This window comes from Equus quagga, chromosome 19 (assembly GCF_021613505.1).
Source record: "Equus quagga isolate Etosha38 chromosome 19, UCLA_HA_Equagga_1.0, whole genome shotgun sequence".
NCBI classification, from domain to species: domain Eukaryota; kingdom Metazoa; phylum Chordata; class Mammalia; order Perissodactyla; family Equidae; genus Equus; species Equus quagga.
The window spans coordinates 7,701,400-7,717,281 of record NC_060285.1 but is presented as its reverse complement, the minus strand read 5'-3'; the positions used below and the strand labels follow the sequence as shown (position 1 = coordinate 7,717,281).

Genomic DNA, 15,882 nt, shown 5'->3' with positions numbered 1-15,882 from the left:
TTGTAGCTCCAGCCTGGCCGTGAGCAACTCCTCCTGAGGAAGCGCCTGGATATGAACGTCCCTAAGGTTCTATAACGTCCCTAAGCTGAGAAAGGGAGACCATCCCATCTTGGGAAGATTGAGAGGCTCAGGGAGATGCTTACTCTTGGACTGCCATCAGGCTTCCCAGGAAGGGCTATGGCACAAGAGGACTGAGCCTGGGTGTTAACCTGGCACATCCCTTCCCAGCCCTCCCTGAGTTCCCCACATATTGAGGTGTCATATGTGAAGTGGGGCAGCAGAGTTAATGGTGCTGATTAGGTCATCAGGATGGGCCATCCTCATGAAAGAGATTGAAGTCCTTATAAAAGAGAACCCAGAGAGATGCCTTGTTCCTTTGACTAGGTGAGCACACAGTGAAAAGGTGACCTTCTATGAACCAGAAAGTGGGTCCTCACCAGACATCAAATCTGCCAGAGCCTTCATTTTGGACTTCCCAGGCTCCAGAACTGTGAGGAATAAATGTTTGTTGTTTATAACCCACTCAATCTATGGTATTTTATTCTATCATCCCAAATAGACAAAGACAATAACCACGGATGTAAAAGCATTAATGAAGTCTGTGAGTCCTCCAGCAAATCATTGATTTTAGGATAGTCTTGGGGACCCCTGACAAGAGTTGGCTTCAAAAGTGGCATTCATTAGAATAACCCTGACTCAATGGAACATGGTGAAGGCACAGTTTGGGAAAAGGAAGAATGGGGTGGGGTAATTGACCAACCTTCATTCCTGAATGGTTTCTGCATCACTCGTGGTGTAATGCAGAAGCTGCACTGTGCTCAGTTACTGGAGGTAAAAGTCACCTATGGAATTTGGAAATGATAGAGCTGACCTCTTAGGGGTTGGTTCACTGGGTATGTAAGGAAATGCAAAAGAAGAAAAAACCCAACTCTAAGAAGTAGACAATATTCAATCTGGTGGTTATTTCTGTATGCAATTAGCTAAAATGAAAATGGAGGGGAGTGTGGGGCTAGATGCTAACACTGCAGCAAGCTCAAATTTCATCTGGTCTGAGATCTGGCCACTTGTGTCAAGGATGCTCCCAAAGGGAAAAATTATGCTGGGGCAATAGAAAGCACCTCTATGACTTCTGGTCACCACAAATATAGTCAAAGTTGAAGTGGGGAAAATCAGGAAACTACTGAAAAGTTTCCTTTAACCTGAGAAGGGGGATTATTTGTCTCGTCCTTTAAATGCCAGGTGGAACTTTCCAGATGAAGTGGCTGATATGCTGCCTGTGCATGCAAGCCATGCTGGATTGGCTTGGTAGTGATCAGGATATTAGTCTACCACAGCCTAGAAGTAATAATAGAAGAAAAACTGCAAAATTCACAAATATGTGGAAATTAAACAACATATTCAAAAACAACCAATGGGTCAAAGAAGAAATCATAAGAGAAAGTAGAATAGCTTGAGATGAATGAAAATGATAACACAATATAGCAAAACTTGTGGAATCCAGCAAAAATCATGTTCAGAGGGAAGTTTATAATTGTGAATGGCTACATTATTACAGATAGCAAATCAATTTCTTAACTCTACACCTCAAAGAACTAGAAAAGGAAGAGCAAACTAAACTCAAAGCTAGCAGAATGAAGGGAATGTTATAGAGCAGAGATAAAGGAAATGGCGACTAGATGAATAATAGAGAAAACCAATTAAACCAAAAGTTGGCTCTTCAAAAAGATCAAAGCTGACAAACATTTAGCTAGATGGGCTAACAAAAAAAGAGAGAAGACTCAGATTACTAACATCAGAAATGAAAGTGGGCACATTACTACCAATTCTACAGAAATAAAAAGCATTATAAGAGAGTTCTGTGAACAACTGTATGCCAACAAATTGAATAACCTGTTGATGAAATGGACAAATTCTAGAAACAGACAAGCTACCAGGAATGAATCATAAAGAAGTAGAAAATCTGAAGACCTTTAATTAATAAGGAGATTGAATAAGTAATCAAAAATCTCCTGAAAAAGAAATGTCCTGGACCTGACGGCTTCACTGTTGAATTCTACCAAATGTTTAAAGAAGAACTAACGTGAATCCTAGTCAAACATTTCCACAAAATGGAAGAGGCGGGAACAGTTCCTAACCTATTCAATGAGGCCAGCATTATCTATTTCAAAGTCAAAGAAAGACACTACAAGAAAAGAAAATGACAGACCAATATCTTTATAAACATTGATGAAAAAATCCTCAAGAAAATATTAGCAAACCAAATTGAGCAGTGTATTGAAAGGATTATACAAGCGGGAAAGGATTATGACCAGGTGGGGTTTATTAATGGAATTCAAGAATCATTCAACATATAAAAATTGGTCAATGTTATACACTATGTTAACAGAATGAAGGACAAAAACTACGTGATCATTTCAATTGATGGAGAAAGGGCATTTGACAAAATTCAACACTCTTTCATGTCAAAACCACTCAAAAAACTAGGAACAGAAGGAAACTACCTCAACATAACACAAGCCATATATGAAAAATCCACAGCAAGCATGATACTGAATTGTAAAAACTAAAAACTTTTCCTTTAACATCAGGAATAAAAAAAGGATGGTCACTTTTGCCACTTCCATTCACCAGAGCACTGAAAGTCATAGCCAGAGCAACTAGGAAAGGAAAAGGAATAAAAGGCAGCCAAACTGGAAAATAAGAACTAACACTGTCTTTGTGTGCAGATGATACGAGATGGTATGTAGAAAAAACTACAGATTCTACAAAGAACCATGTTAGAACTTACAAACAAATTCGGCAAAGTAGCAAGAATAGAAAATCAGGGGCCGGTCCTGTGGCGCAGGGGTTAACTGCGCACATTCCGCTTTGGCGGCCTGGGGTCCACCAGTTCAGATCCTGGGTGCAGACATGGCACCGCCCATCAAGGCATGCTGTGGCAGGCGTCCCACATATAAAGTAGAGGAAAATGGGCACAGATGTTAGCTCAGGGCTGATCTTCCTCAGAAAAAAAAAGAAAGAAAGAAAATCAATGCATAAAAATCAGCTGTATTTCTATACAGTAACAATGAACAATCCAAAATGAAATTAGAAAAACAATTTGATTTACAATAGCATCAAAAAGAATAAAATACTTAGGAATTAACTTAACCAAATCAGTGAAAGACTTTACTATGAAAACTACAAAACATTGCTGAAAGAAATCAAAAAAGACACAAGTAAATGGAAAGACATCCTATGTTCATGGATGGAAGACTTAATGTGGTAAAGATATCAAGACTACTCAATGTGATCTCCAGATTTAATGCAATCCCTATCTAAATCCTAATGACTTTTTTGCAGAAATAGAAAAATGAATCCTAAAATTCACATGGAATCTCAAGGGACCCCAAATAGCCAAAACAATCTTTAAAAAGAATAAAACTCATACTTCCAGATTTCAAAAATTACTACAAAGCTACAGTAATCAATGCACTGTGGTAGCGGCATAAAGACAGAGATATAGACCAACGGAAGAGAACAGAAGGCCCAGAAACAAACTCTCATGTACAGTCCAATGATTTTGACCTGGGTGCCAAGACCATTCAATGGAGAAAGGATGGTCTTTTCAACAAACAGTGCTAGGAAATACGGATATCTTAACGCAAATAATGATGTTGGACTTTCACGTAGCATCATACAAAAAATTAATTCAAAATGGATCAAAGACTTAAATGTAAGAGTTAAAACTAGAAAATTCTTAGAAGAAAACATAGGACAAAATGTTCTTAACAGTGAGATATGGACATGACATACGGATATGACACCAAAGGGGTAGGCAACAAAAGAAAAAGTAGACAAATTGGGTATCATGAAAATTAAAAAATTTTGTGCATCAAAAGATATCATCAGGGGCCAGCCCGGTGGCGCAATGGTTAAGTTGGCACGTTCCGCTTTGGCAGCCCAGGGTTCGCTGGTTTGGATCCCGGGTGCAGACATGGCACCACTTGGCAAGCCATGCTGTGGTAGGTGTCCCACATATAAAGTGGAGGAAGATGGGCACGGATGTCAGCTCAAGGCGAATCTTCCTCAACAAAAAGAGGAGGATTGGTGGCAGATGTTAGCTCAGGGCTAATCTTCCTCAAAAAAAAAAAAAAAGATACCATCAACAGAGTGAAAAGCCAACCTATGGAATGGGAAACATATTTGCAAACCTTATGTAGTCACATGTTGCTTAAGAACGGGAACAGGTTCTGAGAAATGTGTCCATAGAAAATTTTGTTGTGTGAACATCATAGAGTGTACTTGCAGAAACCCACATGGTATAACCTATTACACACCTAGGTTATATGGTACTAATTTTATGGGACCACCATCATACTTGTGGTCTCTTGTTGACTGACACATTGCTATGTGGCACATGACTATATCTGATAAGAGATTAGTATCTAGAATATACAGAGACCTTTTAAAACTTAAAAACAACTATAACAGCAAAACACCCAACCCACTTTGAAAATGGGCAAAGGAGTTGAATAGACATTTCTTCAAAGAAGATACATAAATGGACAAGAAGCACATGAAAAGATGCTCAACATCACTCATCACTTGGGAAATGCAAATTGAAACCACAGTGAGATATCACTTCTCACCCATTAGAATGGCTACTAGCATCAAAACAGGAAATGGTTTGGGCTAGGACGTGGAGTACCAGAACCGTGGTGCACCGCTGGTGGGAGTGTAAATTGGTACAGCTCCTGTGGAAAGCAATTCAGTGGTTATCTATTGAAAATTGAAAGCAGAGTGTCAAAGACACATTTGTACCTATGTTCACTGAAGCATTATTCACAATAGCTACAAGGTAGAAGCAGCCCAAGTGTTCAATGACAGATGAAAAGATAAGGAAAATGTGGTCTATACATACAATGGAGTATTATTCAGCCCGAAAAAGGAAGGAAATACTGAGACACTCCACAACATCGATGAACCTGAGGGCATCATGCTTAGTGAAATAAGTCAGTCACAAAGAGACAAATACTGTAGGATTCCACTGATGGGAGGTCTCTAGAGTAGTCAAATTCACGGAGACAGAAAGGATAACGTCGGCTGCCGGAGCTATGGGGAGGGGGCATGGGGTGTTATTGTCTAACAGGGACAGAGTTTCAGTTTTGCAGGATGAAAAGTGTTCTGGGATGGATGGTGTGATGGTTGCAAAACAAAATGAGAACTTAATAGCATTGAACTGTACACTCAAAAATGACGGAGATGGTAAATTTTATGTTGTGTGTATTTCCTCCCTCACACTAACAAAATGTAGATACTCAAACAAATATGACCACTTCTCTGTAAGAGTTAAAAGCCAGGGGAGTGACCTGTACAGTAAAAAGTTTACTTGGTAGTTTTCGGGGATTGCAATCCCTGCGCATTCCAAAAAACTGCCTGGCCCTTGACCAGCTCCTGGGAAATATCCCCTACCCGCTTGGGATGAGAGCGTCATTGTAACTTGGGCTTAGTCACACCACACAGTGTCTGCCAACAATTTGCTTCATGGTGGGGGCCTTGGGCCACACTGTTTGACCTTGAGAGGGGACTGAGTAACTGAGGTCAGCCATGTGGCCCTCTGAGTCTAAGTGACCTCCAACAAAATCCCTGGACACCAGACTTGCTGAGCTTCCCTGTTAAGCAATACTGTCTGCTTGTGTCACACATCACTGCTGGGAGAGCTGAGCACTGTCTGCATGAATCCTCAGAAAGACAGCTGGAAGCTTGTGTTCACTCTTCCTGAACTCCACCTATGTGCCTTTGACCACTGCTGATTCTGTCTGGATCCTTTCTCTGGAAAACCATAACCGTGAGTATAACAGCTGTTCTGACTCCCGTGAGTCCTTGCAGTGAATCCCTGAACCTGAGGGCACTCACCCGGCCCGGGATTGGGCTGATTCCATCAGAAGCCCATTCACACTCCTCCCGCCCCCTGACACCCAGGAATCAAGACTTACATGGACTTAGTCACTAACCAGGGCAGCCACTGTTGGGTCTGCATGGGTGACTGGAGGGTAAGCTGTCACCTTCTGACAGCTTGATTTGACCCTCAAATGGGGTCAAATGCCAGATGAGAGAGAATCAGGCAGGGGTAGGGCTGCCCTGGGAGGCTGCAGAGGCTGGATCACTGCCAGAAGCTTGATAGGAGGCTCAGCTGGGACTGAAGCCAGCTTAGAGCCATCAGACTGGTTTATTGGACATCAGGGCCCTCGCTGAGGAGTGGGATGGGGGCTTGGTGTCCCCCTCTAGCAGGGCACAGCACAGAGCTTGTAGGGGGACAGGGTCACCAGGCAGCCAAAGACACCGTGGTCACTGGGGTGGGCTGCCCAGCGGGCACCGAGAAGCTGAAGCGCTGCAGGAGGCAGCTGAAGAAGAGGAAGAGCTCCATGAGGGCCAGGGGCTCCCCGAGGCACGAGCGGCGGCCTGTGGGTGGGGATGGGGGTCAGTGAGCCTGGGGGCCTGGGCTCCACGCCTCCAAGACTCCCCAGGAGGGGCAGCGAGCTGGGCTCCCCACAGGCACCTGCTGAGAAGGGCATGAAGGCCTCCTGCTTGACGAAGTGGCCCTGGGTGTCAAGGAAGTGCTCAGGGTGGAAGCGGAAGGGCTTCTTCCAGATGGTCTCGTCCTTCAGCACTGATGACAGGTTGGTGATGAGCGTGGTCCCCTGGCAGGAGATGCCTGGCATGAGTGTGGTCTGGGCTGGGGGAAGCCTGGACCCCTGTCACCAAACACGCGTGCACCACAATCTCTGCCTGGCACACACGGGGAGTCTTTCAAGTCAATCTCAGCCCAAGAAGCTTCGTGGCATCCTCCCTGTCCCCATGGCGGGGCCAAGTGACCTGCCTCCGATGGCATGCTCACTGACACCTGTCCCTCCTCCAAAACACTTTGGCACACTTTACTGTGTCTTGCCCCCTGTAACACCAACTGGAGGTTCTGAATGGACAGCGATGTCCGTGCCTCGGCTTCATCCCCACACCCACCCAGCCTGGGGCAGTTGCTGACTGTGAAAATGAGGATAAGGAGGTTTGGGTTCCAGTCCTGGCCCCACCTGGCAATGGCTATTCAGGGGCCACCTGGCAGAAAGTGGAGCTGACCTGGGTTGAGGAGGGCTGAAAGCTCACCTTGGGGATGAGGAAGCCCTGCACTTCAATGTCACGGGACGTCATGTGGGGCAAGCCCAGTGGGGCGATGTCCCCAAAGCGCTGCACCTCGTGGACCACGGCCATGGTGAAGGGCATGCGGGCCTGGTCCCCCATCTCTGGTCGCCGTGCCTACCCTATCACCTCATCGACCTCCTGTTGGACACGGCCTGCACAGACAAGCGTCCCCACAGTGGTCAGAACCCAGGGGGCTGCCCCTGCCCTCCTCCTGACTCCTGTGTAGGGGCTGAGCCCACGTGGAGGAGAAGGTCACTCTGACCTGTGAGCCAGGGCCCAGCCTCTGCTCAGAGCTCTGGTGGTCAAACCAAGCTCAGGGTCCCCAGCCTGTCCCTCTCCTCTTTTGCCCATCCCACCAAGATCCCAGGCCAGGCTCATACTATGCGTCTGGGTGAAGGCTGATGAGCAGGAGGGCCCAGGCCAGGGTGTTTGAGGTGGTCACCACCCTGGCAGGGAACAGGTCAGCCAACACCAGGTGCAGGTTGTCATCGTTGAAGCTGCTCTCGGGGTTCCCCTTAGCCTGTGCCATGCAGAGAGGGTGGGCTCAGGGCAAGGGGGAGGAAGCCCCCCAGAGGCCTCCCATTCTGTACCCATCATCTTGGGTGCCTTCTTACTGGGTGATACACAGGTCCCACCTTGCCCTAGCTCGCCTCATGGGGCCTTCAACCCAACCCCTGTCTCTGTCCCTAGCACTCACCTTCTTCACGTCATCCAAGAAGGCATCAGTCAGGTCTCGAGCAGGCTGTGCTGGGTCCCAGGTCACCCTGTGCTTGGCCACGAAGCCCCTCTGCCAGGAAAACCTTGGTGACCTGCCCTGGGATGTGCAGGAGCACGGGGATCGCGTCCAGCACCTGTTTGGGCCAGAGATGTGGGGTCCTGCCTCCTCCCTGTGCTCAGGTGTTCACCTGGACCCATCAGGTCCCAGCCCCTTTCTGGGTGTCCCCACCGTTGACCTGGGTCTTCCCTAATGCGGACCTTGACCGTGCTCCTTGTATGGGCCCTGGAAGGATAAACCTAAAATCTACATCTCATGGGCTCCCCTGGCTTCCACTGAAGGAAGTACAGGTTCCTTAGCCCTGTCCTGGGGCCCGCCGACCCAACACCCCTCTGTATAAATCCTCCTTCCTGAAGGCCCAGTGCAGGGCGCAGGCCCCCTCCATGGAGCTCCCCTGTGGGGCTCCTTGGCCCCCTCCACCGTGTACCTGGGGCAAGAAGTGGGACTCCTCCTTCAGAAAGTCCTCCATTAGGTCCAAGAGCTCGAGGAAGCGCGGGTCGCTGTACTCGAAGCGGCGCCCGAAGGTCAGGGAGGCGATCACGTTGCTCACAGCTTTTTCAGGAGGGCGTCGGGGCTAAAGGGGCGTACTGCGCGGGATCGCCTCCATCTCTTCTTCCCCAGCCTCCATCCCTGTCTCCTGTCCCTCAGCCCAGCACTCACTGGCTTAGTCGGCGAAGGCGGCACAGAGGCACGAGCCCTCCTCGGTCACCCACTGCTCCAGGGACTTCTTGCCCATGCCGAAGTTGCGCAGGGTGGACATGGAGAAGCGCTGCTGCTCCTGCCACGCGCGCCCGGGGCGGGTACGGGGCGTGGCTCGGCTGTGCCCTGTCGACGCCTCCATGCGAAAACTTCCCTCACTTGCTTGCCTGCCCTCGCTTCCACACGACTGAATCTCGTCCGCCCACTGACCTACTCTCCTAGTCCCGCCCCTTTGATGAAGTCCCCGCCTCTACCCCCCGCGGCCTCGCCTCTGTTCCGCCCACTGCAATCTCATTATCCTTCCCACTAAATCCCGCCCACTTTACACCTCCTTCTCGCTGGGGACACGTCCTACCCTCTGTCCGCCCACACTCCTCGTAAGCTGTCCCCACTGGCGGCAGGACTTGTCCCTACTTCAAGCTCTGCCCGCTGTGACTGCCTTCCCGTTTGGAGACTGTCCCGGCCAGCCCCCTGCCCCGCCCACACTGACTCCATCCTCCTCGTTCCCACAGCCCCGAAAGGTCCCCTTGAGCTCCCAATTACCGGGTCCCGCCCACTCCCTGTAAGACCCGGTTCTGTGCCCGCCCACAGCCACCTCCCCACCCTTGTCACAGGCGCCTTCATCCACCTGCCGCCCCTAGAAATTCGCTGACTCCTCCCTGCACCGCAGGTCCCCCACCCTGCCTCCAACTGGCCCTGTCTGGTCTCGGGTCACTGCGGGCCCAGTCTCCGCTGGACCGCGGTCCCCACCTCCTCAGCTTACCTTCTGCGTGTGGTCCGAAGCCCAGGTGCTCCGTGACAGGCTCAGGTAGGTGGTCTGAGCTGTCCTTGCCACGGTACACTAGTGCCTCATGCAGGGTGCCCATTGAGCATGACCACCGGCGTGCAGGCCAGTTGCAGGCTGAACACATCATGAAACAGGGCACAGCTGCAGGCCAAGGGTCAAGGGCATTGGACAATCTACGTCCCCAGCAGGATGCCAGCCAGAGTTTCCTGGCACTAGCCTTGGGGAATCCCTGGGCCTCCAGGAGCAAGGGGGTAAAACTACTTCATCTGCCCTGGTGACGCTGGGGGTCACATGCTCTGTGGTCGAGACCTCAAGTTGGATCAGACCACCCAGCTATGACTTTGCAGAGGTCACCAACATTGTCAGTGGGCCCAGGTCACATCCCATTTTACAGGTGAGGATACCCAGGTTCAGAGAGGTCAGCAGTGAGGCCCGAGGTCTCACAGCAGCAAAAGATTTGAACCTGGTCACTGTCCCCTCTCAACCTCGATTTCTTGATTTTAATGGGGCTCATGACCAGACCCTCTCCCCCACTCTCAGGGCCTGTCCTCCTGATGTCATCAGAAGGGACTCAGGATCATAGAACTTAATCTCTGTCCCACTGCATCCCGAAACCACTGCCAAGGGCCACCACCTCCAGGCCTTTGCCCTCTCTGACCTTTGATGGGAAATTCAAACTGTCCCCCAGGCCCTGCCCAGCTGCCCTCCCCCAGGAGGCCTCTCACACCTGCCTCCTCCTTTCTACCAGCTCCTTGTCCAGCCTGTGGCGTCACCGACACCCACTGTCTGCTGCTACGTGGGGTCCCCAGGACCTCTGTGTCCACCCCCACCTTCCTCACCCGAGTAAAGCTGCAAACCGTGTCCTGGAAGTCCACCGGCAGCAGGTTGCCCAGCCCAGGCAGGGGCATGGGGCCTGGGGGGTAGCGTGGGGCCCAGCGTTGGTGTCGGTGCATCAGGTCCACCAGGAGCAGGAAGATGGCCACGGCCACAGCCAGGGGCCCCAGTGTATCCCCGGTCAGCAGCCCCATACCTGCCTCAGTGCACACTGGAGTCCTCTGGACACACTGGCGCCCCTCACCACACCAGGACCAGGCCAGGCAGGGCTCTCTCACCAACCCTGAGGGTTTGACCAGCCTGGGCCCTTTATAAAGGAGCTGAGACTGGCCTTTGTCCTCTGCTCTGAGACTACCTGTATGGAAAACTGTCCTGCCAGAGGGTGCAGGGACAGGGAAGGTCAGTGCAGGGGGGGCCACAGAAGTCCTTTGCCTCCCCCCTTCTCCAGGTGCTTATTCGGGGTGGGGGAAAAAAGGGAAGTCTCCACTCTCAGCCTGACTCCCCAGCATCTCCCCCCGGTACAAGCTCTGAGGAAGAACCAGGGGTCTTTGGACTTGATTCTGCCACAGACGTGACGCATTAGGCTCACACTCCCTGATGTGGTCACAACCTCATCCCCAGAACTCATCCTCACCTTCCCATTTCTCACCTGCCTCCTGCATGACCTTCACCTCCCAGGGTTGTACTGACACTCTCAGGGGGGTTCACAATATAAGAGGCACCAAGGTGGTCAAGGAGAGCGATGATTAAAGTTCTTGGTGTCCCTCACTTCACACTAGTACACTCAACACACACAGACACAGATCACACACTCACAAGTCACTTGACACAAAGACACTACCCACACGCTTACATAATGACACACAGCACATGCACACACACATTAGTAGATGCACCAGTTACACACAGACTCACACATACACACACACACACACACACACACACGCAGACCCAGCAGGAGGGCTCCTAGTTCTCAGTGGTTCCCCAAACCTGACCCCCCCACCCCCTGCCTGGAGGCTGATGGCAGTGATGCTGCGGACCCTCACCTGGCTGGCGCCTGGCTCAGTTTCTTCCATTTCCATCTGGTTGTGACTGATGCGCCTTTGACTCTGGGGGTGGGGAGGCAGCAGCGTTGTTTTCAGAGCTCCCTAGTCACCCAAGCAGCCAGTTCAGAGGCCAGGAGACCCTTCCTAAGTTGGTTACAGACTGGTCCTTGACATCCTAACTCTTGTGGCCACCCAGGTGATGACTCTCCTCATGCCTGTGTCCACTTTCCTGACTCAGAGAAATGTGGGATGAGTACTCGCCCTTCTAGACTGAGCTGCCAGGAAGCTCAGGGTATTAGGGTGCCCTAGCATAGGATGTGACGCTGTCCCCAGAGGAGTGGGCCTGGTTCCTCCTCCTCAGTATCATTTGTCCTTGAAAGTTAGCTGCTCAAATTCTTTCTGGAAGACAGAGGGACGGAAAGCAAGTGGGGCCAATGTAATTTCCTTAAACCCACACAGGCCTGCTGAGGACCAGGCAGAATGGATTCCAGGTCCTCCCCCTTTACCCGCCTCCTCTGTCTTCCTGGGTCCAGTCCCCCCTGCTCCAGCTCCATCCCTTCCCACCCTACCTCTGTGGTCCCTCAAGGAAAGATGCGAACCCTGGCACCACCCAAGGCCAGTGGGTGCCTCCTTCCAGCTGAAATGTGGCTCCCAGGCCCTCCCTCTTGCTCATTCTCTTGCCCTCTCCAAGCAGGGGGTTGACCACACCATGCCAGGGGAAGGCCACTGCCCACCGGCCTCAGCACCCTCTTTCTTCAACAGGAAAAGGGGTGGGATTGAGGCTGAGTTTTTAAATCAGTGAAGCTGATGGGAACTCTGAGGCCAAAACCCACTCAGATGGGAAGGGGCAGGAGCCCAGAGTGTGGGGGAGGGGCATTTCCTGGGAGGGGTCAGGCCCCCTTCCCCATCCCAGGGGTATGTGAGGTAAGGTCTCATCCTGGAACCAGCTGGAGAATTCTCTCCCCGAGATGAAGCAGCGCCTGCAGGGGGCACCTCCCACCCACATGTCCTCCCAGTTCTCTCCCTCCCTCACCTCTAACAGTAAGAGGACCACTTGTTCCCAAGGCACCTCTGGACATCCCCCACCTAGAGATGGTCACCTGTGGTCTCTTGGTATTGACTTTCAACATTTGAAATTCCTGCTTGGTGTGAAAGCTGCTCCTTCCGTTCTGAATTCCCACATTTCCTCTTTCCTCCAGGTTGATTGCCAGAAGGTGTAGTGTGCTGGGGCCCAGTGGGCTTCCTCAGTTTACCTCGTTTTCCCTGCATCTTGCCTTCCTCAGGCCTTGGACTGTGTTCCAGCCCCGCTGGACGTCCCACGTGCTGGGTGCTGGCAGGGCACTCGCAGCCTGGTGGGGAGATGATGGTGGGCCCCTGCTCCAAGGTGCTCATGCCAAGAGGAGGAGCAGGAAGGCAGAGAGCTGACAGGCCAGGCCGACAGTGTAGGAGCTGCTCTGAGGGTCGTGGGGACACTGCCCCAGGCTGCAGCCAGACTCTCTGGGAAGGCTTCCTGGAGGACTTTGGCAGGCTTGGCACTGCAAGCCAAGGTGACCTGGCAGCGGGACCACAGGGCAAAGTCCTGTGCAGGGGGAGTGAGGGAGTGAGGGACAGCATGAGGGAGCCATCTCGGCACTCTTGGCCGAGGACTGGACTGTGGGGAACTGGGTTTGCTGCATCTCCAGATGGCCAGGAGAGCAGTTTGGAGGCCACGGAACATACCAGGAGGGCAAGACCCAAAGTTACCCTGGGGACTTCCCAGATCCAGCCTGTGGCCTCTCATTGGCCTCAGTTGAATGTCCTGTCCTTGGGCAGCACCTTTCTACCCAGGACTGTCAGAGAATCAGGTGGTGTTAGCAAGGGGGGCAGGATGGTTTGAATGTTGGTCACACAGTGACCTTGGACAAATTGTCTTTATCCACTCTTTGTTTTGGATGTGTCACGCCCTCCCAAGCAGTCATCCTAACATGGACATGAAGGGCAGGGACCGACATGCCTGTAATTCAGGCAGAGTCTCCCGAGACTAGGGGCCTGTTGTCTAGGACAGGGTGGCCTTGAGGAAACCTCATGAGTGCAATGAGCACACAGTACAACCATGAGCTCAATGGCCTTTGCAATCATTGTGCAATTGCAGCTCCCACTGATGGGGCACTCGCGTGCCAGTCACTGCTGCTCACTCTGCGTGTCCTCCCCTCAGCCCCGTAAGGCAGCTGGCTTTATGATTCCCAAGGCATGGAGGAGACTGAGTCTCAGGGGTCACCTCAGGAGGTCAAAGTCACAGAGCAGCATTTGGGACCATCTCAAAATCCATGCTCCACCTCAATATAATAAAGGCCATGTGTGACAAACCCACAGCCAGCATCATACTCAACAGTGAAAAACTGAAAGCTAGTCCTCTCAGAACAGGAACAAGACAAGGCTCCCTACTCTCGCCACTCTTATTCAATATACTTGAGGTTTTGGCCAGAACAATTAGGCAGGAAAAAGAAATAACGGGATCCAAATTGGAAAGGAAGAAGTAAAACTGTCACTATTTGCCAATGACATGATTCTATATATAGAAAACCCTAAAGAATCCATCCACAAAAGCTATTAGAAATAAGCAACAACAGGAGAAAAGTTGTAGGGTACAAAATCAAATCACAAAAATCAGTTGTATTTCTATACTCTAATAATGAACTAGTAAAAAGAGAACTCAAGAATACAATCCCATTTACAATCACAAGAAAAAGAATAAAACATCTATGAATAAATTTAACCAAGGAGGTGAAAGACCTGTACACTGAAAATTATAAGACATTATTGAGTGCACTAGAAGATGGTGTCAACAAACAGAAAGACATTCCACGCACATGGATTGGAGAATAGTCACAGTTAAAGCGTCCACATTACCTACAGCAATGTACAGTCTCAATGTAATCTCAGTCAGAATCCCAATGACACACTACATCAAAATAGAATAAAGAATCCTAAAACTTATATGGAATAAGAAAGGACCCTGAATGACCAAAGAAATCCTGAGGAAAAAGAACAAAGCTGGAGGCATCACAATCCCTGAATTCATAATATACTACAAATTATAGTAATCAAAACAGCATGGTACTGGCACAAAAATAGACACACAGATCAATGGAACAGAACTGAGAGCCCAGAAACAACACCACACATCTACGGACAGCTAATCTTCCACAAAGGTTCCAAGAACATACGATGGAGAAAGGAAAGTCAAAACTATAATGAGCTATCACCTCACACATATCAGAATGGCTATAATTAACAAGACAAGAAATAACAAGTGTTGGAGAGGATGTAGAGAAAAGGGGACCCTCATGCACTGCTGGTGGGAATGCAAACTGATGTAGCCACTATGGAAAACAGTACGGAGATTTCTCAAAAAATTAAAATAGAAATACCATCAGATCTACCTATCCCACTACTGTGTATTTATCTAAAGAACAGGAAATCAACAATTCAAAGAGACTTACACACCCCTATGTTCAATGCAGCATTATTCACAACAGCCAAGAAGTGGAAGTAACCCCAGTGCCCATCAATTGATCAATGGATAAAGAAGATGTGGCATATATACAAATTGGAATACTGCTCAAAGACAAAATCGTCCCATTTGCGACAACATGAATGGACCTGAGGGTATAATGTGAAGCAAAATAAGCCAGACAGAGAAAGACAAACATCGCATGATTTTACTCATATATAGAAGATAAACAAACATATGGACAAACAGAACAGATTAGTGGTTTCCAGAGGGGAAGGGGTTGCGGGGTGGGCGAAAGAGGTAAAGGGGCACATAAATATGGTGATGGATGAAAATTAGACTATTGGTGGTGAGCACAATGCAGCCTATACAGAAACTGAAAAATAATAATGTACGCCTGAAATTTCATAATGTTATAAAACTTTATGACCTCAATAAAATAATTTAAAAAGAAGAAAAAGACAAATTGGATGTCAGGAAAATTTTAAAAATTTGCACGTGAAAAGATACTATCAACTGAGTAAAAAGGTAATGTATGGAATGGGAGAAATTATTTGCAAATCATATACAATCATGTGTCACTGAACAATGGGGACAGGTTCTGAGAAAGGTGTCATTAGGTGATTTAGTCGTTGTGGGAAACTAAGAGTGTACTTACACAGACCTAGACGGTATAGCCTGCTACACACCTTGGATATATGGTACTAATATTACTGTCGTGCGTGAGGTCCGTCATTGAGGGACGTGTCATTATGTGGGGCATGACTGTGTCAGATACAGCATTAATATCTAGAATCTAGAGAGAACTCCTAAAACTGAAAACAACAACAACAAAACACACAACCCAATTTTAGAATGGGCAAAGGACTTGAATAGACAATTCTAGAAAGAAGATATAAAAATGGACAATAAGCACATGGAGAGATGCTCAACGTCACTCACGTTTTGGGAAGTGCAAATCAAAACTAGAATGAGATACCACCTCACGCCCATTAGAATGGCTACTGTCATCAAAACAGAAAATAGTTCTGGCGAGGACGTGGAGAATCGGAATCCCTGCGCACTGCTG

The 15,882-nt window shown here is 49.3% G+C and overlaps 1 pseudogene; it reads right to left on the bottom strand.

The window, feature by feature from the left end:
* Positions 1-4,120: 4,120 nt before the first annotated feature.
* LOC124230279 (cytochrome P450 2D14-like) overlaps positions 4,121-15,882 on the bottom strand; it is a 16,362-nt pseudogene continuing 4,600 nt past the window's right edge.